General features: G+C 44.7%; 1 protein-coding gene across 7 annotated transcripts in view; it reads left to right on the top strand.

The window, feature by feature from the left end:
* Positions 1-3,821: 3,821 nt before the first annotated feature.
* LRRC8D (leucine rich repeat containing 8 VRAC subunit D) overlaps positions 3,822-8,649 on the top strand; it is a 142,566-nt gene continuing 137,738 nt past the window's right edge. For 3 of the 7 annotated variants that reach the window (XM_049879849.1, XM_049879843.1, XM_049879848.1), the window contains exon 1: positions 3,828-4,174. The gene's annotated coding sequence lies outside the window, so the exon portion shown is untranslated. The other 4 variants (XM_049879844.1, XM_049879845.1, XR_007516712.1 and 1 more) reach the window with 3 other exon arrangements.

The raw sequence follows: 8,649 nt of genomic DNA, 5'->3' as shown, positions 1-8,649 counted from the left end.
CTATGAGTCAGAATTGACTTGACGATAACAGGTACAGGTAAGATATATATATACATACATACACATATATATATACACATATGAGTTCCTATTTTTTTTAAATATGCTGTAGATACTGCATATTATTTTGGCTGTGGCATTAAAAGAGCCAGGATAAAGAGGTTAGGAAATAGGAGATTTGGTCAAACTTATATTCTGTAGCTACAATCATGGTAGGTAACATTATGAGAAGTACCTATGTTCCGGGTACTCCGCATATATTATCCCATTTAATCCTTGACCTCACAATAACCTGAGATACATATTTTCTCCATTTCAGAGGTGAGAAAACCAAACAAGGTAAAAACAAGCAAAAACAGAAAGTTGCTCAACTAATTTGAAACTGCATTTTTTCAACATTACTACCACTTTGCCAGTAAATATATTCTATGTATTTGTGTATGGTTATGCAGGTGTATCCAGAGTTTGTCCCTTCTCCCAGGGCTATTTTTTCACTTTACAAAGGAATACATCATGATACTCTTCATAAACAGCACCAGTGCATTTGGGATCAATTTACAAAGCTTGATTTCTGTACAGCTTTTCAGGAACATGTTTAGAGATGATTGAAACTTGGTTCCTTACATTTTAGGCATCTCTCTACTATAGAAGAGGAAGAATGCAAAATCAAGGATCACAAATTTTTCCCTAGTAAGAAAGTCAATTATTCACTCATTCCACAAATATCAGAGTGCCTTACAGCATGCTAGGTTGTATTGTTTAGGAAAGCACAAATCACTTTGGATTTACTTTGTAAAAGGAGAAATGCACATATAATGGCCTTTCTCTTACTATCCTTTAGACAGTATTGTGATTAAATGCTTGAACCTCTGGAGCCAAGCTGCCTGATTTGAAAGTCTAGATTTGCTACTGCGTGATCTTGAGCTAGTTAAGTAACCTCTGTAGGCCTTTGTTTCCTCATCTATAAAATGGAAATAATAATATTTACCTCTTTTCAATTACCTCATACGCATACTAAAGGTGGACAATGAAAAACAAAGACAGAAAAACTGATGGATTCAAGTTGTGGTGTTGGCAAAGAGTACTGAACATACCAACCATTGCCAGAAGAATGAACAAATTAGTCTTAGAAGTACATCCAGAATGCTCCTTGCAAGTGAAGATGGCAAGATTTTGGTTAGCTTATTTTGGACATGTCATCGGGAAAGACCAATCGCTGGAAACATCATGTTTAGTAATGTGGAGGGCCAACAAAAAGGACAGAAACCCTCAATAAGACGGATCGATATAATAGCTGTAACAACAGACACAAGCATATCAAGGATCATGAAGATGGCGCAGGACTGGACGATGTTTCCTTCTGTTACACGTAAGATCGCCGTGAGTCAGAGCTGAACTGATGGCTACTAACAACAACAATCTCATAGGGTTGCTTTGAGGATTAAATGTGAATACATGTCAAGTACTTAGAGCAGTGCCTGGTACATCATAAGCACTGTGTAAGTATTAGCTCCGCCATACTGTCATACTGTGTTGGCTTGTGTGTTGCTATGATGCTAGAAGCCATGCCACCGGTTTTCCAAATACCAGCAGGTCACTCACGGTGGACAGGTTTCAGCAGAGCTCCCAAACTAAGACAGACTAAGAAAAAAAGCCTGGAAATGTAACTCTGAAAATTAGTTAATGAAACCCTATGGATTACAACAGAATATTTTGTCCAATATTGTGCTGGGAGATGAGCCCCCTAGGTTGGAAGCCACTCAAAATACAGTGACCACAATAATGGACTTGAGCATACCAATGATTATGGACATGGTACAGGACCAGGCAGCATTTTGTTCTGTTATACGTGTAGGATTGTCATATTTCGGAGTTGACTCAACACAACTAACAAAATAACAGCAAAGTATTAGCTATTGTTATTATTATTATGATAGTGATTTACTATGTGCTGGGCCAGTTGCTGATTCCTGATTATAACAACTCAGCAAAGGGCAGTACATGCTCTGTAAGCTGTTGCTGAATAAAATTTCCTCACAGCCTTATTTTGTTGTCCCCGCCTCACTGCTGTAGACATGTCTAGAGTACCTTCAGGCTCCTTTTCTATCCTATTTCTTAATTCTGAATCCAATGTCAAGCCAGCTATTACCCTTTGCTGCCCGCTTCGTATTTGTTTCCTTAGGGGAGAAGAGGAAGCTGATAGTTTTTTTTTTTTTTACATCCTAGACCATTTGTAGAGCTTACTAATTTTAGCTTTTTTTTTTTTTTTGCTTATTTTTCCAATTATCAAATATATACTTACTGTATAAACAATTCAACCATATAGAACTTTGTGACAGAACTGAATGTGGTTGTTAGGCACCATTGAGTGGGTTCTAACCCATTGTGACCCTATGTACAACATAATGAAACATTGCTTGGTCCTGTGCCATCCTCATAATTGTTGCTATGCTTGAAACCATTGTTGCAGCCTCTGTGCCAATCCATCTCATTGAGGGTCTTCCTCTTTTTGGCTATCACTCTATTTTACCAAGCATAATGTCCTTCATCAGGGACTGGTCCTTCCTGATACCATGTCCAAAGTGCATGAGACGAAGTCTCACCATCCTCACTTCTAAGGAGCATTCTGGCTGTACTTCTTCCAGGACAGATTTGTTCCTTCTTCTGGCAGCCCATGGTATATTCAATATTCTTTGCCAACACCATAATTCAAACGCATCAATTCTTCAGTCTTTCTTTTTCATTGTCCAGCTCTTGCACACATACGAGGCAACTGAAAATATCATGGCTTGAGTCAGGCGCACCTTAGTCCTCAAAGTGACATCTTTGCTTTGCTTTTTAACACTTTAAAGAGGTTTTTTGCAGCATGCTTGTAACATATTGCACATATTGATATTTATTAACATCACAGACCCTGGGTAAATGTTGACTGAACATTCGCTGAGGTGGAGTGATCTGGGTAGATGTGAGATGAGATTTCCCATTGTTCACAGAGAAGGATGGATTCAGACAAATGGAGACACTGATTTACTGTACTGGAGCCATTTACCCTGTTAAAAGCCAACAATTCCAAACATCCCTCCTGACTTTATTTTTTGACTCCTGCCTCTCAGCACCCACGAAAAAGGCTGCAAAGAAACTTCAATCTTACGATTGAAAACACAGTGAAAATTATCAGGTTGGATAACACCTCTTAGCAGAGGACCACCTTTTCATGCTGGACGTCTGTGCTTGCTTCAGATGGAAGTTTTTGGTGAAAAGGAACGTGAGGGGGGAAAAGAACAGACTCAAATTAAAACAAATAACTGACTTTCCAGTATATCTTTAATAGCAGAGGCAGAACAAATCAGGCTGGGGAACTGTGCCAAGATAAAGTTGGGTGTGCCACAAATCCCAGGTAAGTACCTTCTCCTTAGGGTTGGAAGCTGCTTAAATGGCTTTTAGTGCAATTTGCCCCCAAGTCTTAATGTCAGAATTTTAGTCGACAGGACCATGCCTCGCTCCCAGCTGGGCAGCGCCTGCCGGGCACCGCGCCGTGCCCAGGTGGGCGTTCGGTAGGTATTACCGCCACTGCGTTATACCGCTGCTGTTCTTCTCTGCCCCATGCATCTGCTCACCATTTAACAGTTTCTCGCCACTAGTCCCCTACCCGGGGCCACCTATTTCGCCACACAGCCGACCTGCAGTCAGCCAGCCAGCCCCGGCTGCGGAAGCGCCCGGACCCTCGGCAGGCGAGGCAGGACTACAAGGAGACAGCGCCGGCAATCACATGGACGCCCGGGCCCGCCCCATTGGCTGCGGCCGGGCCAGTCGTGGAGCTCGCTGGCTGCGGTTGGTCCCGGAGCTGCAGCGCCTGCACGGGCCCGGAGTCCATGTTACGCTTTGTCTAATTCCCTTCCTTACAGAGTCATGTGCTGCTGCTCCCATCGCCGCCGCTGCCGCTGCCGCTGCCGCTGCCGCCGCCCGTGGTGCCCCGGCTCCTCCGCCGCGCTTCGAGGTGGCAGCCGCGGGCGGGGCCGCGGAAACAGGCCCCAGGGCGCAGCGCGCCTTCGCCGCCCCGGCGCGTCCCGGTGCAGCCGCCGCAGCGCCACCGCCCGCCGCAGGTGATGCCGCCACCTCCCGCTTCGGCATAAGCCCTAGTTCGGCGCCCAGACTGCCGGGACTCCCCCCCCAGGTTGGTGTGCACCTCTCCGGGGCAGGGGTTGGGGCCTGAGAGGGACGGCGCCGCGCAGGTGAGAGCTGCACCGGAGCTGGAGCGCGCAACACGGGCGCAGGCGTCGTGCCCTGCTGCGCGCCCCGCCGCGGCCCGAGCGGAGGCTGCTGCCGGGAACTCGCTTCGGAGCACTGAAGGCGAGTGGGGCCGCGTTCCCGCTTTCGACTGCCTGGGCCTGCAAGATTGTTCCGCTTTTGGCAATTTAAGGGGCGGGCGCCTGGTTCGTCCGCGGAGGGCCCTGCCAGAGGCGAGTGCGGTCTGTCTCGCTCCTGCCCTGGCTCGCGCAGTCTCCCTTCTCTCTCCTCTTTCCGCCCTGATCGCTAGGGCTGACAGCCCGGGGTACAGCTCCCCTGATTCTTCCCCAGAGGTGGGTGTTTCGTGCCTGGCCTTGCTGGCTGGATGCCCATAAGGTGAGCCCTTTAACTTCTCCAGAAACGCCTCCTCTCCGCCTCCTTCCCGCGCTGGGTGGGCCGGGCTGGGCTGGGGTGGGCTGGGTGCCGCGCCCCGCCCCTCGCTCAGAGGGGGGGCCACGGGGGCCCGCAGGTGCACCCAGCCCGCCCGCGGGCCATCTCCGGGTTGGGTACCGGTATAATCCGCTTCTAGCTTGTTTGGGCGCGTGGGCGCTCGGGAGCGGGACTTCTGCTAGGATACTGCACGGGGGCTTGGAAAGGAGAAAGAAAATTGGGGGTGTTTGCCAAAAGGACCATCAACTCCAGGTCCTGAAGGGTTGATAGGGGCCTTCTTCTTTATGCCCCCTTTATTTGGAGCATCCCTTTGGGATAAAGAAATGAGTTTTTTGGTTTCTTAAAGAGCCAGCGGCAGCGAAGAAGAGCTGCTACAAGTCCATGAGAGGAGAGGTAGGTCTCTGCTGAAGAGGAAGAGGTGGAAGTTGAGGTCCCAGCATGTATGCAATTGGGGGAATGTGTGGCATAAAAGTGGGGAGGTAGGGTTTTGGGAAAGAAAACCGAATAAATGAAGAGGGAGGGAGGACTGAGGAGGTAGGCAGAGAGATGGGGAATAGGTATTGGGGACTCTTAGCCTAATGTGGGGCCCAGCTTGAAGCACTTGGGCCCATATATGGTTACTGTTGCTTCTGAGATTTCCTCCTTCTCCATGACTTTGAAAAATATTTTCTTTGGGTCAAGGAAAGATAGGAAATATTTGAAAAGGACATAGGACTGAAGAGAGAGCTGACTCTAAAGTTTTCTTATTAGCTTTAATAATAAAGTGCAGTTAAAAAAAACAAAAACAAAAAAACCCGTTGCCAGCTCATCACCAGTGATCCTATAGGACAGAGTAAAACCACCCATAGGGTTTCCAAGGAGCTGCTGGTGGATTCGAACTGCTGACCTTTTGGTTAGCAGCCTGTGCTCTTAACCACTGCACCACCAGGTAGCATTTATTGAGCACCTATTATGTTGTCTTTGCTGAACCATAGAAAGAGTCCAGACAGGGACGGAATTCCTGTGTTTAGTAGTGCTAAACAGCTGTTTACCTCATAAGCAACCAAAAGGCCTGTTCAAATGCCAAGAATGACAGTGATTCACACCTTCCCCACGAAAGCTTCTGGGGCTTCTCATTTTTAGAGACCTATTTTTTATGGAAAGACTCTTACACATAACCGGGAAATGGGGTCTTCAGACAGCATTCATTTTTATGGTCCATAAGTGCTGACCAAATACCTACTGTCAGCTAGGTTGGGTTTAGAGTTGTGGGTTCTCCTGTTTTTTGACACTGACTAAAATCCTGTTAAAATCCAAGAACAAAATAACAAAGATCCTGACATTAAAAATTAGGCGGCTAAACTAAGGATTGCGGAAAGTTGATCTGTAGTGTTTGGTTTCTGTAGGTTATTTAGGGAGCTTCCCATAAAATGATTAGGCAATCCAAGGAGCTGGAAAAAAAAAATTCCCAACTCTTGAATTAATGTTGTTTATTTTTGTATTTGAACTTTTTCATCTTAGGTTTGCCTTCTTTTTATTGAGGGTATATGCATGCTTTGTTGATTATATCTCAACAGATTAGAAGGTCTGAGAGGAAGCTGTCCTTAAATAACCCAGTCTCCTCACCCATCCCCCCAGCCTCTTCCACTACCATGTTGTGTAGTGTATGATGCAACAGTTAAATTATTGAGCCATATTTGTAGCTCTTTTCTCCCTGCTAGATAGTCCAGCATTTTAAAAACTTGGCCAAAATTTGACCTTTTTTCCTTACTTTTTGTGCAGAGCTGTTTTTGATTAAATTTAGGGAATTCTGATATGTTTGTCTTATCTAAATAGTTAAATTGTTTTGGTAGCTGTATTTTGGAAATTAGTTTTGGTTCAATCTCAGCACTGTAGGTAAATTGGCACTAGCTATGAAAAAGCTGAAATTTTATCAAAGCTATTTACTCATGATCACATATGTTCTTGAAATGGTAAGGGATTTTCAGTATTTGTAATTGGAGCTGGTGTTTGACATTGTAAGAAATACCAGTCAATATTTATTGGTTACTAGCAGTAAGTAGAGAACCAAAGTGGGTGCTGTGAGATCTTAACAAGGAAGAAGGTTCTTACACTAATCACAGAGGGTAGATAAGACAGTGTACATGTGAGAATGCCATCTGAAGCACAGAATTGCAGTTGTGTAAGAGGTCAGGGAACGCTGAAATGGGAAGGGTGTTTGGAGCCAAGTGGAAATGGTGTGTGTGTATGAGTGTGTTGCGGGCGTTGTGGGGGGGGGGGGGATAATAAATGTGAACTGATTGACTTTTTTTTTTTTTTAATTTTTATTGTGCTTTAAGTGAAATTTTACAAATCAATTCAGTCTCTCACATATAAACTTAATCACCTTACTACATACTCCCACTTTTTCTCCCCCCAATGAGTCCGCTCGCTTCCTCCCTCCAGTCTCTCCGTTTTGCCAGTGTCTAACCCCCTTTGCCCTCCCCTGCCCCCTCCAGGCAGGAGATGCCAGCATAGTCTCAAGTGTCCACCTGATGCAAGTAGCTTACTCCTCATCAGCCTGATTGACTTTTGACAATGGTCGGGGTTGTGGTTGTCTCAAAGGAAGTGGTGGGGAGGAACCCATATTAAGGAAATAGCATATGGTAATCACGGGTCAGAAACAGTAAATAGGTTTGTTTGTCTGGCTGGAGCAAAGGACAAGACTGGTGAAGGAAGTTAGAGTACAACTAGTTAGCGGGAAACTTGTACCTCAGAATCCCCTTGTACCTCAAAATCTTACAGTGTGCAAGACAGCCCCCACAACAAAGAATGATCATGTCCAAAATATCGGTAGTCCTGTGGTTGAGAAATCCTGACTTAGAACACGGCTGTGGCCTTCTGAGAAGTGGGATTCCATGACAGATTAAGCCTCGAGGGAGGCAGTTCTTGACACTTGAGGAATAACACTGAGGTTACGAAGCGCACCTATGAGTCTTCTGCTGTGTCAGGCCTGAAGTCATTAGGGTCTGGCAAATCTTGGGAAGAAAGGGGTGTTTTTAAGAAAGATTGTGGCAGATGAGCTATCAGGACAGTATAATACTGGGATAAGTGTCTAGTCATAGATTTGGAAAGGGTTTTAGAGAAGCGCTGGTCTAATTTCTTTTTAAAAAAAAAATACTGTATTTTTGGTGGAAATATACTTAGCAAAACATGCTCCTATTCAACAGTTTGTACACATAATGTTTGGTGACATTGGTTATATTTTTCACATTGTGTCAAGATTCTCATTATTTCTGTTCTAGTTGTTTCACTACTGTTAACTTAGTCTCACTGCCCCCCAAACTTCTCATCTATACTTGAGAGTAACTGTTGTCCACTTGGTCTCATATAGATGATTTTTTAAAATAGTACTCAAGGTGACATTCTTTACTTTTTGAGTTAACCTACTGTTTAGTTAATAGGTGACTTTAGGAAATAGTTTCGCTTCAGTGTTTAAAAAGTATCTCAGGGCAGTAGTCTCGGAGATTCCACCAGTCTCAGTGGGTCTGGTAAGTGTGGATTCTTTAAGAATTTAAGGTTCTATTCCACATTTTTCTCCCCTTCTATCGGGATCCATCCATTGTGTCTCTGATCAGAATGATTGGTAGTGGTAGCCAGGTACCATCTAGTTCTTCTGGTGTCAAGATAGAGGAAACAGTGATTCTTGGAAACAATTAGTCTTATAGTCTGGTTCCTTCTCTGATTCTTGGGTTTCCTTCTTTCTCTTTTGCACCAGATGAATAGAGACCAATAGTTGTATCGTAAATGGCTGTTCATAAGCTTTTAAGACCCTGGTGGTGCAGTAGTTAAGAGCTTGGGCTGCTAACGAAAAGATTCGAATCCACCAGTCACTCCTTGGAAACCCTATGGGGCAGTTTTCCCCTTTCCTTTAGGGTCCCTATGACTCAGAATCAACTTGATGGCAACTGGTTTTTTTTTTTTTACTCCAAATTAGGATGTAGAACATAAACT

The sequence above is a fragment of the Elephas maximus genome, chromosome 3, assembly GCF_024166365.1.
Source record: "Elephas maximus indicus isolate mEleMax1 chromosome 3, mEleMax1 primary haplotype, whole genome shotgun sequence".
NCBI classification, from domain to species: domain Eukaryota; kingdom Metazoa; phylum Chordata; class Mammalia; order Proboscidea; family Elephantidae; genus Elephas; species Elephas maximus.
This window is presented reverse-complemented; position numbering and strand designations above follow the sequence as displayed.